This window comes from Andrena cerasifolii, chromosome 1, assembly GCF_050908995.1.
Source record: "Andrena cerasifolii isolate SP2316 chromosome 1, iyAndCera1_principal, whole genome shotgun sequence".
Taxonomy (NCBI): domain Eukaryota; kingdom Metazoa; phylum Arthropoda; class Insecta; order Hymenoptera; family Andrenidae; genus Andrena; species Andrena cerasifolii.
This window is the reverse complement of record NC_135118.1, coordinates 22372141-22387198: the sequence shown is the minus strand read 5'-3', so window position 1 is coordinate 22387198 and position 15058 is coordinate 22372141. Positions and strand designations below refer to the sequence as shown.

General features: G+C 42.9%; 2 protein-coding genes and 1 long non-coding RNA gene across 8 annotated transcripts in view; 1 reads left to right on the top strand and 2 right to left on the bottom strand.

The window, feature by feature from the left end:
• The window catches only part of LOC143370306 (uncharacterized), a 458422-nt gene that overhangs the window by 53953 nt on the left and 389411 nt on the right, over positions 1 to 15058 (bottom strand). The window lies entirely within an intron of this gene.
• Sturkopf (lipid droplet associated hydrolase sturkopf) overlaps positions 1 to 15058 on the bottom strand; it is an 87197-nt gene that overhangs the window by 11009 nt on the left and 61130 nt on the right. The gene's annotated exons all lie outside the window — the stretch shown is intronic.
• The window catches only part of Wge (BAH domain and coiled-coil containing protein winged eye), a 258190-nt gene continuing 247714 nt past the window's right edge, over positions 4583 to 15058 (top strand). For all 6 annotated transcript variants that reach the window (XM_076814768.1, XM_076814777.1, XM_076814758.1 and 3 more), the window contains exon 1: positions 4583 to 5823. The gene's annotated coding sequence lies outside the window, so the exon portion shown is untranslated. The remainder of the gene's footprint in view (positions 5824 to 15058) is intronic.

The window sequence follows — 15058 nt, the reverse complement described above, 5'->3', positions numbered from 1 at the left end:
CACTAATTAGCAAGAAACTGCAGCCTATAAAGTGTATAAATAGAGTTGGTATTTAGGTACATGGGGTGTTGGAGTGCCAATTTTTTTAGCCCAGGGTGCTTAAATTTTTAAAACGGCCCTGAACGTCACTTGAAAATACTGAAAATGTGCTACTGTATATCAATAATGAAGTAAATTAATGAACAATTTATTACTGCATTTTGTTTATAGATATAACAAGTAGTTCACGAGGATTTAAATTGCCTTTACGTACAGCTACCTGTTGAATTATTCGTGTTCTTTATTTTATGCCAAGATATTTCGTACAAAATTGTAAAGTAGTAGGTAATCTAGTAGTGCTTTGTCTCTAATAGTCACTATTATACTAAATAAAAGTAATAATTAGTGTCCTGTAAATTGGAGCTCTGATTCATTTTATTCTTAAATAATAGTCATTATTCTTATGGCACGAGCTATTCATCCACTTTTGCGGCTGAAAATCTTCCAAATGCACACCGTATGCTCGTGTATGAATAGTCTCTAGACATCTTATCATAGACCCTTTCATCCGTCCAATCAATCAAACGTTATCAGGATATCAATATGTCAAGCGTTATTTGTAAACTGTCCAATGAAATGAATTTGACAAGAAACTTATTGGAGCTCAGCAATAAAATTGTTTATCTTCAGACTATAGAGAAGATTCTGCGTCAACTGGATTCTTTTATTTCGTCTGAACGAACATTAAATAAAGATAGGAACACGTTGCAGACTTTCTTCACAAATTTTTTCCAATAGGTGTACATTGAAAATACGTAGAAAATGAATTGCAAACATATTTAGGTAATCATATCTAAATAAGTATTGGCACCATTGACATATAATTATTAAAATCTTTTTGTGAATATTTTAAATCGAGTTACTATTTTTCCGTAGTAATAAATTCAACTACGAAACAAAGGAAGGTTCACTTGAGTGTTCCGTATTTGATAATCGTTTCATTATATGTAATAATATTTTATTAGAATACTGTTGCGTTATGCAGAACGGTAATATTCTTTCCCAAGTAACAGTTCGCCTAAATAAAATTACCGTTAAGGTGAATGTCCCAATTTCTGCTGATTTAAGAGGTTACTCGTCGGAAAGTAGGTGTAAAAAATTTGCTTGTGACGAAAATTTGCAGAGTAATTGATTAATTCTTTAATAATAAATCAACCAGTCGAAAACTACTTAAGAAAGATATTTCAAGATGTTTAACTACTAGTAATTTGTAATTAAATATAATCCCTGATAGCCAGATCTGGGCAGCAGAATCTGACATCAGAACCGTACTCGTCTGTGTCCGCAGACGGCTGCGTTCTGAGGTGCAGAGCCTGATGTCAGTGCCTGATGTCAGATCGGCAGCAGATCCGCAGCAGATTCTGCCGTCTGCTACGGTTCCGACGTCAGACTCTGCGCTCTCATGCCAGAGCCAGACCCTGCTACCAATCTGATGTCAGACTGGAGACGGATGGTTATCAGGGATGCTTTAAATGTCCGTATTTCTGCTGACGAAAAATAGCGATGTACGTATTTCTACTCACCATTTGTACCAATTTCTGCTCACATAATATGTAGCCTTTTCAGGTTAAAATAAGTTACATCTTTTATGGAGATGTTTCATAACGCAACAGTAAAGCATAAAATAATGATGAACAAAAAATAAAACGCCTTCGAATAGAAATAGAGGTTACAGCATATATTGAATTGTGAGCTTCTGTTGCTAAAATTTTGGTGAGTAGAAATTCAGACACGACGGTGATTCACTTGACCGTAAACCCAATCACCTGTTTTCTACTTAAAATAATAAAAAATAGTATAAAATCTACATCCAGAGTACAATATGATATCTGTTTTTGTTAATAAATAAGAACTTTTACTGCAAAAACTATTCTCTGCCCAATTATCGAATACCAATAGTGACTCTGTTCCTTACCACAATCAGCTAAAATACGGTCGAGAAATCATGTGTCTCTCGTTTTTAAAGTTTTTCGCTGCTTATGCTGCACTTTGATTAGCTCGTACAACACTCGCGTAAATGTTCAATTAATTTAGAATTATTTTGTTGCAACTACTGTACAAACGTGACGCTTATAATAATAAGAAAAATACGAAATCAGCAGAAATGGGGACATGAGCAGAAATTGGGACATTAACCTTAATCCTTTGTAAATGAAACGGAAGGCATGCGTGCGAGCGCGATTGTGCATCCTTGTTTCCAGGAATTGTAACCGCGATGACGTTTATTGTTCCGATGTTTATAGTCGGGCTATCAAAGTTTGTGACTCCGGCTAGCAACACACGTGGATGCATCACCACGTTCATTACAACGTTAACAGTAAGTTTTCTAATAAATTCTCCAACTTCTTAACGGATATTGTCACTTGTTCGTAAAACGCCTCCTTGTTGAAAACAGTAGGTATCTAACAAGGGGAGGACGGGGTGTGGTAGACATCGATTTTGATGAGACATTTTTTTTTTAAATAAATAAATAGGTGTTGGAGCGTTTAATCAAATAGGGCTTAATAATAGAGATATTTACATGTAAATTATTAAACATTTCATGGTGGCCGTGGTGTTTTAGTGGGTACAAATCCCACACTACCCTGGCGCCGAGGGGGATTCCCCTCTGAAGGAGTTGGGGTGCCTTTTGAAGATTTCCCAAAGTTAAAAAAAAGAATTTATAATTTTTTTTATAATTTTTTTTAACGTGGATAAATCTTGAAATGGCACCCCGACGAGGAGAATCTCCCGGGGCGCCAAACTACTATGGAATTTGTACCCACTAAAATTAATACTTTATTATGCATATATCTCCATTATTAAGGCCAATTGGATTAAACGCGCGGACACCTATTTACTTATTTTCGACATAGATCCATCGTGCGAAGGCTCATCAAAATCAGTGTCCACCACACCCGGTCCTCCCCTTATAAGCCGAAAATCAGATTTCAAATTTTAATCCTTTACAATTGCAAGGACTTTTCTATATTTTCGTATGAAGAGTTTTTATAAGTATTCTGCAGCCCGTGTAAATTTTTTAACATAATTATATCTGTTACTGAATGTTTAATTTTGGAACAGCTGTCTGCACGGTGAAAACATCCCTTTCGTCGATTCTGTAGATATTTGCAATTCTTCTTAGCAATGTGCATGCAAAGTCTCGGAAACGCAAACAACGACAAGGCGTATAGTTTGTATTTAAATAAAATTTCGAATCCCAAGCAAAAATTAAAAAAAAATTAAACGCCATGTGTCGAATAAAGTTAACTCGGGTTAACGAATGAATGACGAATAATTTTTGGTAACATTTATTCGTTTTTTCAAAAATTTATTTAAATAAAAATTTTGCCCATCTCTGTTACATACCTACTGTGCGTTGCTGAGAAGATGGCAAGCGCAGGGGTTGTCCGATTGGTGATATCCCCATATTATTGTCCGTTATTAGCCGACGCTATAATCGCGTCACATAGTTACGTGTGACACTGGCAGTTACTTAACATTTAACACGTATCAAAGAAGGAAAAATATAAAAATTTTATGGATTTTGACGCTTGTAGGATAGATGTCCCATTCACTGTCAGTGTCCCTATTACTGCCACTTTATTTATTTCACTTAAAAAAAAAAACGTAACGTATAAAGAATGTACTATAATAACAAGAAGAACAGTCTCAATTTTATGATACATTCTTTTTTACGCTATTCTTTAAACGTTGCGTGTTTATTAAGTAAAATAAATGAAGTGGCAGTAATAGGGACGCTGACAATAATTGAGACATTCACCCTAGTAAGTACAGCCACAAAAGACGCAACATTACGTCTCAATACATATTTAAATAAAAATGGTAATTTTTATATTATACAGTAAAACGTTCCAAAAGCATGCAATGTTCCCCCCGTTTACGTTACCCCACTTACCCCCGTTCCATCGCGCAAGACATCTTCCCAGCAGCGCACAAGACAACATAAGACGTTAAGTCAACACAACGTCGTCCACTACGACGTATTATCGCTCTCGCGGAAACAACGCTTGATAAACACGAAACGCTATCACCCATCTAATGCCTGTTTTTTTTTTCTGCTGGAAAGAAACCTTATGAAACTCCGTAAACATCGTGCCTACTTTCCTGAGAAAAGATCGAAAACAGCATTCCTGAAAGAGGCGTACGCGTCAGAATTTTATCGCGAAAAGAATTTATCAGCGGTGTTTATCCGATTCGCGTTCGAACGCTGATAAGCGTGAAAGACTGGCGGTGTCGCGAGGCGAAAATACATTCTCCTTTCCGCGTTCCATTGTATTCCGCGCCGCGTTTCTTCATTCCACTATTATCTCAAGTCTGCCCGGATACAGGTAATGTCCCCAAAAAAGCGCGGGAAACTATTCAACTTGCATCGACGCACCGAGGCGAGTGCTCGATATAGTCGCACCGAAAAAGATAGGCGCGACCGACAGAGGTGTGAACGGGGCTCAGGGCGTGTCCCGGGGAACCCCGCCCTCGGGGCGTTCCCAAAACCGGTTGTCGAGCGCGGTAGTGGGGGCGGCGGCATCGAACCCCGCTAACCTCAGTCACAATTCAACCGTTCGATGGTGAGCATGTTGCGCGAGATGTGCCGCGTCACGGGTGGATCTCCTTTTACCGGAAACGAAGATCACTCGCCCGTCTATTGAATCGTAACGTAAACACGCGACTGTTCGAAAGCGAGCCTCGCCTGTCGGTTCTACGTGCGCGGGGACGTCGCGTCGTTCAGTGAAAACTCTGCGTTCGGCGAGGAATCGAACGAGTCGCGAACGCGTCGAGTTGCAGCTGGATACAAACGTTCCGCGAAGTGTCTCGGTACTCTGCTACTGCCGGAACCCGCGAGTCGGGTCGCTGCGTGCCCGTAGTGAGTGTTGATAGAAGGTTTTCGAGCCGCCACGCCAGGATACGAGGCGAGGAAAACGGTCTGGCTCGTTCAGGCCGCAGCTTTAAGCCGGCCGGCGCCCGCATTAAAGGGAATATATCCGAAGCGTCCGGGCAGCTAAGTTCGCTTCTCCGCGTCGCAGTGCCTCTGAAATTCCACCGCGCGATCGAGCATCGATTCTCGAGCATCGATCACGCGCCACGGCGATGTCGGGATAACCTCCGATACCGAGATGATCGCTTACCAGCCGCGGTCCGAGTACAGAGTCGTCGGAGTGCCCGCGAATATCGTTCCCCGCCGCGCGTATCGAGGCATCGCCTGAAAATGTAGCTTCCCGCGACAATCGTGATTCGTAACAGCTTTCGAGAGAAGGTCGTCACTCCGAATGGGGAGCCTGGCCGACACTTGTTTACGTTCCTCGATCTGCTTTACTGAGCGAGCGAAGTTTACGCTGTCGAGAATCGATCGGCCCGCGATCGATCCCTGGAGACGCGTACGTGCCGTCCTCGCCGCGGGATGCTAACGGTTCCAGCACTCGGTGTTACGAGCCCCAGCCTCTTCGCCCCACGGTGAATGTCGCGTTTAAAGTGCCAGCGACTCTGCTTACCGATTTCGGCGGCCGGTTCGTCCGCTTACGCGTGCCGAGGTGAAGCTCGGCACCGGTTGTGATCAGTGAACGAAGGAACGAGTGCGATACGCGTCGCGGTGGCGTGCTAGAGGAGCTACGACTTCCGACGGCTACATTCTCGCGACGGTCAATTGGATTTTTTCTCTTCCCTCCGAGGAGGATGTTCTTGTGAGCAGATATTCTTCGTTCTCGGGGATCCCTCTTCAGGATGACCGGGACCTGTCACCGCCTATCGTCCGCCTAGCCGTCACAGTGGAGTTCTGCCTAATCGCAGGTAAGTGCTTCCGCCATGCACGTCACCAGACGCTACGTGGAGCTTTCCAAAGAAGCATAGTTAACCACAAAAATGCGCGCCACTCGCGGGAGAACGGCCATGAGTTATCCAGTCGAAACTGTTCGTTTGCTCGATGTTTCGAAAGAATTTAGTCGCGATGCTTGGCGCATTCTTGGCGACGGGTCCACGTGACACCCAGTTTTCGCGCTTTTTTTAAATGGCGCGTTGTTTATTGGCTTTCTGGTATTGAGATATTTGAGTGGGGGCGTTGCGTTGAGCTGCGATGTGGGAAAAGTGTGTTTGCTCGGATCGAAATGAAGTTAGGGTATCTAGGGCGGTGAAACGCATCGAGTTTCACGAGAATATCGAGAAAGCAATATATTTCGTTCGAAAGATGGAGAATGTGGCTTCTTGAAATTCTTTTGTCGTGCAACTGATTTTACTGTTGGAATGGTGTTGAAAAAATTTCTTCATCTACCTATGGCTAACTGCTTCCTGTGGTAGTCAAGCTATGCTATAAAAAGTTGCCCACGTTGTCACTGAAATTTAAATCAGAGGTCGTGCGAGAATAGTTCGTTCCCACAGATTTCACGTGTATGTTGCTAATTCCATTATTTCATTAATGGGTTCATTCGACGTAGAAGTAAATAACATCCGCGTTCATGAATCACGTAAACATCAGCACGCTCTCCACGAGCACGGTATTTCATATTGGGAGACCTGATGTCTTCGATATCGCTCCGTTAGTCGCGCGCAACATACGATTTACCATTTACAGATGCACGATTTTAATCGTCACGTGTTTTCACAGCCACGCGAATCCCCCGTTAAATTAAGGATGTATTGGACCTATCTTCAAAATGGTACCAAGTTGATGAAAATTTGTGAGATTGTTCTTTATAATCTTCCTGATGTGCTCAAATTTTTTTAAACAAATTCACTAAACAGATGCTGAGTTATAACGATTTTAATTTTCACTGATTTTACACGTACTCTTATGGAAAGAGACGACCTTGACAGATAAAACAGCTGAAAAAATGTTGAAGAAATGGCACCAATGTTTTCAATTTTTTTTTACATGTAGTATATGGGCAGATGAAAATATCTGCCAAGTTTCAATTGCTTTCACTGCACCGTTTTAAAGAAATAAATTATAACTTGAGAAAATTGTGCATTCAGGGCATTTTCACTGTCAAAAGTTTAGCAAATAATGCTTGAGAAAGCATTTGTAAAGTGAAAAATACCTTCCTAGGAGTAGAAATAAGACTCTAACTGTCGTTCGAGTTCCTTGCATCTAGATTTACTATGCGTAAGACGTAGATATTCAAGTATTTCAAGTTTCATGTACTTCTGTCTAATATTGTACGTCCGATACATCCTTAATAACCTTGGATCGGTACAGGGGACCAGTCATGCGGCTGCTGTCAATAGGCAGATGGGCTGGTCCCAAAATGATCGGTTTGCCATTCAGTAGCGTTGGGCAAAGGATAATGTTGAGCGTGCAGGGGTGATTTTGAACCAACGAGTGTAATGATCGAAAGCTCCCGTCAAGAGGAATTGTATGATAGCATTTTTGTATTGGCGATCGGGTGGGTACGCTTTGAAAAATGGACTTAAAATTTGCCAATCCACAGCGATGGCCTCAGAACCAGAACCGCTATTCATTTTGTACACCGAACCAAACTTGACGATTCACCCATCAAAATGATAAAGAAATGAACAATGGATGCATTATTCTTAAAATATTTCGCAAGAATTAATTCGAATAAAAGCGTGAAAAAAGGAAATACGCAATGCCTCGAAAGTATCATTGACAACGTGTTAAGTAAATTCTGACAATTTTTAACGATTCCAAATTGGGAATTGCGTGGCGCGAACCAAGAGAAGGCGATTCCTCGCGGCAAAATAAATCGGGAACGTAGCATAATATTTGCTGATACAGTCGATTAAACGAGATTCGTTGAGTTGATTAGGTGATTATTAAACTTCGTGCATAAATTACTGAACCGTTGAAAATCCTTGAGTCCACCGCACTCGGGCGAGTCCTTCCTCTAATCAGAGTCACTCCTCCGCATTTCAATTTTCCAAATAGTCCAGATAAGCTCAGTATTTACAGGCTCACTTTCGCACTGCTGCGTGCACAGATTTCCTAGGAATTCGAATGCCTATCGCGTCGCAAATAGAGGCGCGAGGCGGGTGCAAGTACGTCAGGGGGCCACTGTACGTTTACTTATTTTTTCACAATCTTTCGCTTCTTTTTCGAGCGGCACTGTTTCCCTAGGACATTCTGTACACCCACGCCAGTTCCTCGCCCTCTAACCGATCGTAACAAAATTTCACATAGAGTTTGCCTCTTGCGAAGCCTCTCCTTAGCAGAAGAATCGGGCAGAATCGCCGGTTTCTTACCATCTCGATGAAATGGATAATTGCTTTCTTCGCGGAAGAGACGGCGAGTGGCGTTTACACGTATCGATTGTCGATCCCCTCTGCATTTTTCCGCGCCCCCCTCGGCTCGCGCGAACCCAGCGATTCCCCGCATTATCGATAACCAACGAATTTGTTTTATCGGGGAAGGACGTTTGAATACACCCTTCTATCGACGGGCGAATTTATAGTTGCTGCGCACTTACGTAATCCTTGTGTACGTGAATTGAAAGCCGCCCAGCTTTGTTTGCTCCCGAGCAACGTCCTTTGGGGAAACGGGTCTGCAGGAATCGATCTATTTTTGCTGGATTCGGAAGCGTATTTACGGGGCACTGGGAAACGCCAGGAAGGGCGGGGAAATATTGGCGAAAGTGTAATATACACGCGGTATACCTATATGTACAGTGGATGTTTTGTAACCGCGTGGACAAATTTAAATGGCTGGAAGTGTCTATAGAGGGGAATGAAAAGGTTCTGATAAATACGTATCTGGGTTTTCGAACAAGGAAGACGCGTATTCGTCTCTTTATTTTGGCCATTCTGCCACCCAAAATGGTAAATGAAATTAACTCGTGGGCAGTGTATTTATTCTGAGGGAATCTGTTCGTTTTTAGACGTTGAAATTTATAAGCAGAGCTCGGGCAAATTTGATTTGAAATTGACACAAAAAATAACAACTGAGGAATTTATAGTTTTCTTAAGAATAAACTCGTAAAATTTGTTTGTCCCCGTATACTCAGTTCTCACGACAGTAGCATACACTAATTTGAATTGTTGTGAGCAATTCTCTCGCAGATATATAATTGCACCCAACCAACTAACTGCTCGTTCTTATAAATAAAGCTTGCGTTGATTAATAGATGCCTATGGGCTATGATAACATCGCAATGTAAATGTAATGTTCGTATTAAGCCACTAGCTGATTATTTCCTTATGTTATTAATTTACCGACGAAATTGCCATTTTCAAAATTCCTTCGAGCCAGATAACACAAACGCCCTCCAAGGCTGGAACGAATTAATCCGTTATTTAAAACAATATTCAGAATTTTACACCATAATCGCTTGAACTCGCTAACTAAAGTGCTGAACATCCCCGGAATGATTAGTCGTTTTACGTCCCTTGATTAAGTCTAATTTATTCTTCTTCTTTTTCCGAGCTCTAATAGTCGGCTAAGTACCCCGTACGTTTACAACGGATTAACAGCGATGCATGCAGCCATAAATCTGTCTATACAGAATACTGCCCAAGGTCCCTGTTCTCGCAGCGCCCGGGACCGCGACACGCAGGTCAATTTTCTCAAACTCTCTCCAGCTCGCGCCGAGCTGCCCTTCTTCCATTAAGTGTATTCCGCCGATCTCCCACGTACACGGGCAGGCTGCGTCCTCGCAGAGGTGAACGGGCACAGCTCGGGGGCTAGCTGAAAAGCTCGGGCGGCGCGCGGCGAAGAACAGCGCCCCTAGAATTCTTTCCTCGGAGCCGGACGCGAAAATCTCGCGATTCCGCGCGCTCAAACTTCTCCATTTGAAGTTAAAACGGCTGGCCCCCGAGCGAGTGGAATTAAATTAAACGGAGCGACTTGGAGGTTCGTTCGAAGTCAACAGCCATAGTTTCAGCTGAAAGTTTCGCTGTTTTCGATTTTTCGGCACGCTTTCGGAACGATCCGCGCCTATGTAAATAAGTTGTAAACTGAGGGGTAAAGTGAATTTCCGAGGAGGCACAAAACTGGACGATTATGTACGTTAACGCATTATCTCTGCTGTCTATCTTGGGGCGCTCGCGCTGGCCGCTCGAAACTTTCGCAAGTGGATCTTGCGAGCAGAGTGGGAAGTCTATCAATGGTACAATTTTATCCGCGAAAAACATTAATCGTGTGATCACGCGTACGCGGGATAGTCTGTCGCATAGTTTATCTCTAAACAGAAGTTATTTCGTAGAGAAATCATTTGCAGGAAAAGTTGAAATTGAGTAAGAAGAGGAAGCTTATGCTTCTGGGCGAACCTGTTCGATGGACGCGAAAAGTATTTATATATTATTCCTGGAATATTATAAAGACGCGGGAATCCTGCGAACGTAAATATAGAACAGCATTTACAGCAGGGTGGGACGTATTTACAGCGGTCTTCCTGTCGTCTCCAGCATAATAAACAGTAAACAGCGGCTGGTGTCGGGTTCTTTTATTCCGCGGAAACTGCCGTCGCTTCGAGTCAGCATTGCCAAACGCGAGCTCCTCGAAATACATACTACGCGTTATGGGCAGAAGCGAGCCTCGTTCGTCTTAAGCCGCGTATTCACCTGCGCATTCGCCCCGAATGTGCATTCGGCGCGCACCGATTTTTTGCTCGTTCGGAGCTCAGCGCGCGTTCGGCGCGCATTCGGCGCGCGTTCGGGGTTGAGTGAAATTTGCGGCGTCCATTTCATGGTATTGTTCGGACCCGAATGCGCGCTTTGATGGACCGCCAACAAGCGGATCGGCCCGAATGCGCGCCGCGCCCCGAACACGCGCCGAACACCGGACGAGCAAAAAATCGGTGCGCGCCGAATGCACATTCGGGGCGAATGCACAGGTGAATACGCGGCTTTATAGATCGCGTATCCCGGTGCTTATTCCAATCGCTTTCGGCAGTTCCTCGAGCGTGAAACGATCGCTGTTTCCTGAAATAATTGCCGTAGCGGTGATTTTGTTGGTTGCATGACAAATACTAAAACTGCAACGATCTCATCCTGCGTTCTGAAAAAAAAACAGCAACTTCGTCGCGTGATCTTGAATTAGTTCCGGTTCAATACTGTGCAGTCGATTTTTTTAACGATCAAGCACTTACGAATTGCGTATGTTTTCTTGTGGTTTGGAGAAGTTGAATGTTTGAATCCTGATGTTTGATGCAAAGGGGAGTAATCTGGAGATGATTTGCTTCTTCAAGTTTTTCTGTTTACACTGCTCTTCGAAGCATCGAGGCTCACTTGCGGGTTTGTAGGAATTTTGAGAATTACTTGCGACGAAGTTACAGTAGAATTAATTGATAATAACGTTCGACGAGTTTGAACTGATTTGTGGCGGCTACTTTTTGTACTCCAAGTTCTTCTTGATAATCTTTATGAATATGATTAAATCGAAATCATTGAGACTCTGATTTTGACCACTCTTTATTTTTACACATGTTTCTGGGATGGCAGAGCTTTTCACGCAGGATTCCCTGGCGTTGTGACATCGTGAGGTGTCCATCGGAAAAGTCGCTAAATTTTCGAACGCTCGGGAGCACGCGTTGCGTTCGTGCTGGCCAGGTGTTGTTCACAGCCATATAGTCACGTTCAAAGATGGTACGTGAGATGTAAATAGAGGACTAGCAGAGGTTGTATCGTTTTACGTAAGGGTCATATACATATTTCTTCTCGGACTGGTCATGAAATCAAATTAGACGATCGTTCCACGCTTCTTCCACCACCGGTAATCTCGCTCGGTAATTACATCGCGCAACGAATGCCCGAGCAAGCGTTAGAAGGCCAGTAACATTAATAAAATCTTGCAATAAGATTAAATCATAGCAACTGGTATCCAGCTAAAAGTGCGCGCGCCGCGAAAATATTGCAACCGGGGCACACAAAGGTACAGAGGAACGGCTCCTAGAACGAATCAGACGCGAAACCTTGACGGAAGAGAGAGGTGGGTCATTGTAACCTTACATTCCTAGTCGAGGATTAACGCAGAATCAGCCTCCATAACGACAGAATCGAGTTTCCATTCCCCAGCACTTCTCCCCTCGTTCTACTCCGAGCAAAAAATACACTTTGCCCTCCTTCTACTTTTGCTTCCTACGTAGGCTTCGTACCCTAGCCTTCCACAAGTTTATTCGCCCGCTAGAAGTCTCCCAAATGGCCATTCTTGCCGGAGCGATCCGACCGGGCCCCGTTAACTCGCCGATTTTAGACGAACGCAGGGTCTCAGGTAGACGACCGCCACAGCCAAACGGACAGACATTTCGAAAGCACAGGCCAGGTCGTCCCGATCTTCAAACCCGCCACAATATTGTACTCTACTTTGCTATTTTTATTTTATTATTGCGTCAACGGCTGGAGTCAACTCTAAAGGTAGGCTTGCTTATACGCGACTGGACGAAGCCAAGAATTTCAAAGTCGATTTTCTCGAAAATGAAGCGCGATATGAAAAAAAGTTACTCCTTGTTTTCGACTTGTAACAAGTAAATAAGTCGAGGAAAAGGAGTACAATTTTTTCATATCGCGCTTCATTTTCGAGAAAACCGACTTCGAAATTGACGTGCGTTCAAACGCGTATAGGAAAAAGCTACCTTAAGGCTCTAGTTAATAGAGATTATAATACTACTCTGGGACTCTGAGGCTTTAGTTAACAGAGATAATAATAGTACTAGGGGAAATATCCCTAGCGTTGGGTGGCTTTAGTGCTCGGGGCCAGCACGCGGCCACGCGTTATAATTTCTCACAGAAATTTGAAATTTGTTGGTATATGTAGCAGCGGAATTAGCGAAACCGATGCAAATGCGACGTAACTAACGCAATTGGATTTCTTCTTTTGTTGGGGTTCGGAAAGGGCGAACGCTATGTGTATCATTTTTTCCCGCAATACCCCGGAATCTTGTTTCTTTCATCCGCGACTTTTTGTGTATTCGCAGAAATCGGTAGGTTAACGTAATACGCGGGAATATTTAACGAATTCCGAGGTGGCCACAGCTAAGAGAATTCCGTGGCGAGGCACTGGCGAGCGTGTATTCCAAAGGTTATAAAAACCGGTCCTCTGGTTTTGCCAGACGAAACATCGAGGCGAGCAGAGGCGAGAGAGCGACGTTTCGGCTCGAGGAGAGCGCTCCCTCGGAAATGACGAGGTTTCGCGGCCTCACGGCTGTTTGCCCCCAGCTTAATGCCTGTCTCCGGCGAGCTGGAGCTTTGTGAAATACGAGAATAAGGGGCCGCGGGGGGTGGACGCCGGGCCGTTTATCCCCGCCGATTAATGACGAATCGCTAACGAGCCACGAAAATCATTCGACGCGTGCACGCGCTGCTCGCCTGGAAAAGATGAGGCTTCGCCTTCGGCGCGGTGTATTTCTGTCGCGGCTTTGACAGCGAATTTTCCCCACGACCTGCGTCCTCTTTCGGGCCTAGGAAAGTTGCTTGTGAAATCGCTGCGAAAATTCTGCGGCCCCCCACGTGCACAACTCTGCTGTCCGATCGATTGCTGAATGCTGGCTCCTCGGGGCTCGAGCGAAGCCGGGACTATTTGCCGAATCTTTCTCCATTCGAGTTTTCCATTATGTGTCGAATAAAATTCCACTATTGTGGTCAAATTATGGCTGTACTCGTTCGAGCACTCGAATCATCTGATGTGATTTGAAGCTTCAAATACTCTTGTATTAAATTCGAAAAAGCGTCAACTTACGAGGAACTTTTTTTTTATAAATATAAGATGTAAATGAGAAACGTATTTCGGGGGTTTTTACTAAATAAAGCGTTAAGAGGACTAGGCAGTCGTTTTCCGCGAAAGAAACACTTTCTTTTAGAGGAGACCAGGGCAAAGTGAACCTCGGGGTAAAATGAGCTCCCTTAATTTATTCTTTAACAATAGAATGTATTTACAAATTTTGCTGACGTAATAAATGTGTGTAATACCACGAAGATAATTATGCACATTCAGATATCGAAAAAGGGAGATTCGTTTAAAAAATTAACAATTAAGTTTTAGAGACTTCCAGTTGGTTTCCTTTTCAATTTAGCTTTTTGGATAAATTAGTCTTAAATGTGTTATTTTAACTCCAAATTTTTTCTGCGCGTTTATGACAAGCTTATAAACATACATGTACACGCGATTGAGAAAACATTAATGCTAACATTATTAAATAATTAATTTTCCACTGAGTACATATTCGGGGTAAAGTGACCGAGGTAAACTGAGCTGCAAATGGCTGCTAAGAACCAATGCGTAAGTGATGTGCGCACTATCCTAATCTGTTAGCTGGCCAGAAAACTAACCTCAAAAAAATGAAAAATCTGCCACAGTTTTTGACAACCACGGTGTAAAAAGGCCAGAAGCTGCCGTGCTACACACGTCATTCCAGCGCAAGGGGTTAATATTTACATATAGCCTTAATTAAAGTTCTTATTTTATTGCACCTCACTTTACCCCGGATAGGAGTTCACTTTACCCCATACGTGTTACCCCATCTTGCATCATTTCTTTCAAGTTGAATTTTAATGTACTCTAAGTTTATTTTAAGTATTGCTAATCGTCATTTGTGAATAGTAATATTTTAATTATATTATAAATCTATTTCCAAACATTTTTATTGGAAGGGAAAAATTGCATTTGACTTGAAACTTTTTCCGCCCCACTTTGCCCCGGTCTCCCCTAAATGTATTTGTAAAGAAATGAAAGCAAATCCGGATCTATCCTTTTACCCACTGTTTATTATCATAATAGAGATTGAAAAAAAGTTTCTATGAAATATACATGTGCTTTAAAAATGACGGTGCTCACTGGTAAACATTTTAACGTCCTTCCGTGGTTTCGCTGTAATATTGGTCTTAAAAAGTGACGTAATCCAATTTCAAGGTGTGATTCTTGTTTGTTACATCCGTGGTTTCCCGCGTAATTAATAGAAACTAAAATCAAAACAGAATTATTAAATTGGTAGCCGAAAAACGGCGATTATTTGAAGAAAAATTCAGTCGTGTTTGTGGGGTAGTAAAAATCCGCGACTTTTTAATTTTTTAATGAAAATCTCGAATTTTTCCGGACCATATCATAGGTTGCGCGGGAAATGGCACATGTTTTATACATCCTGCG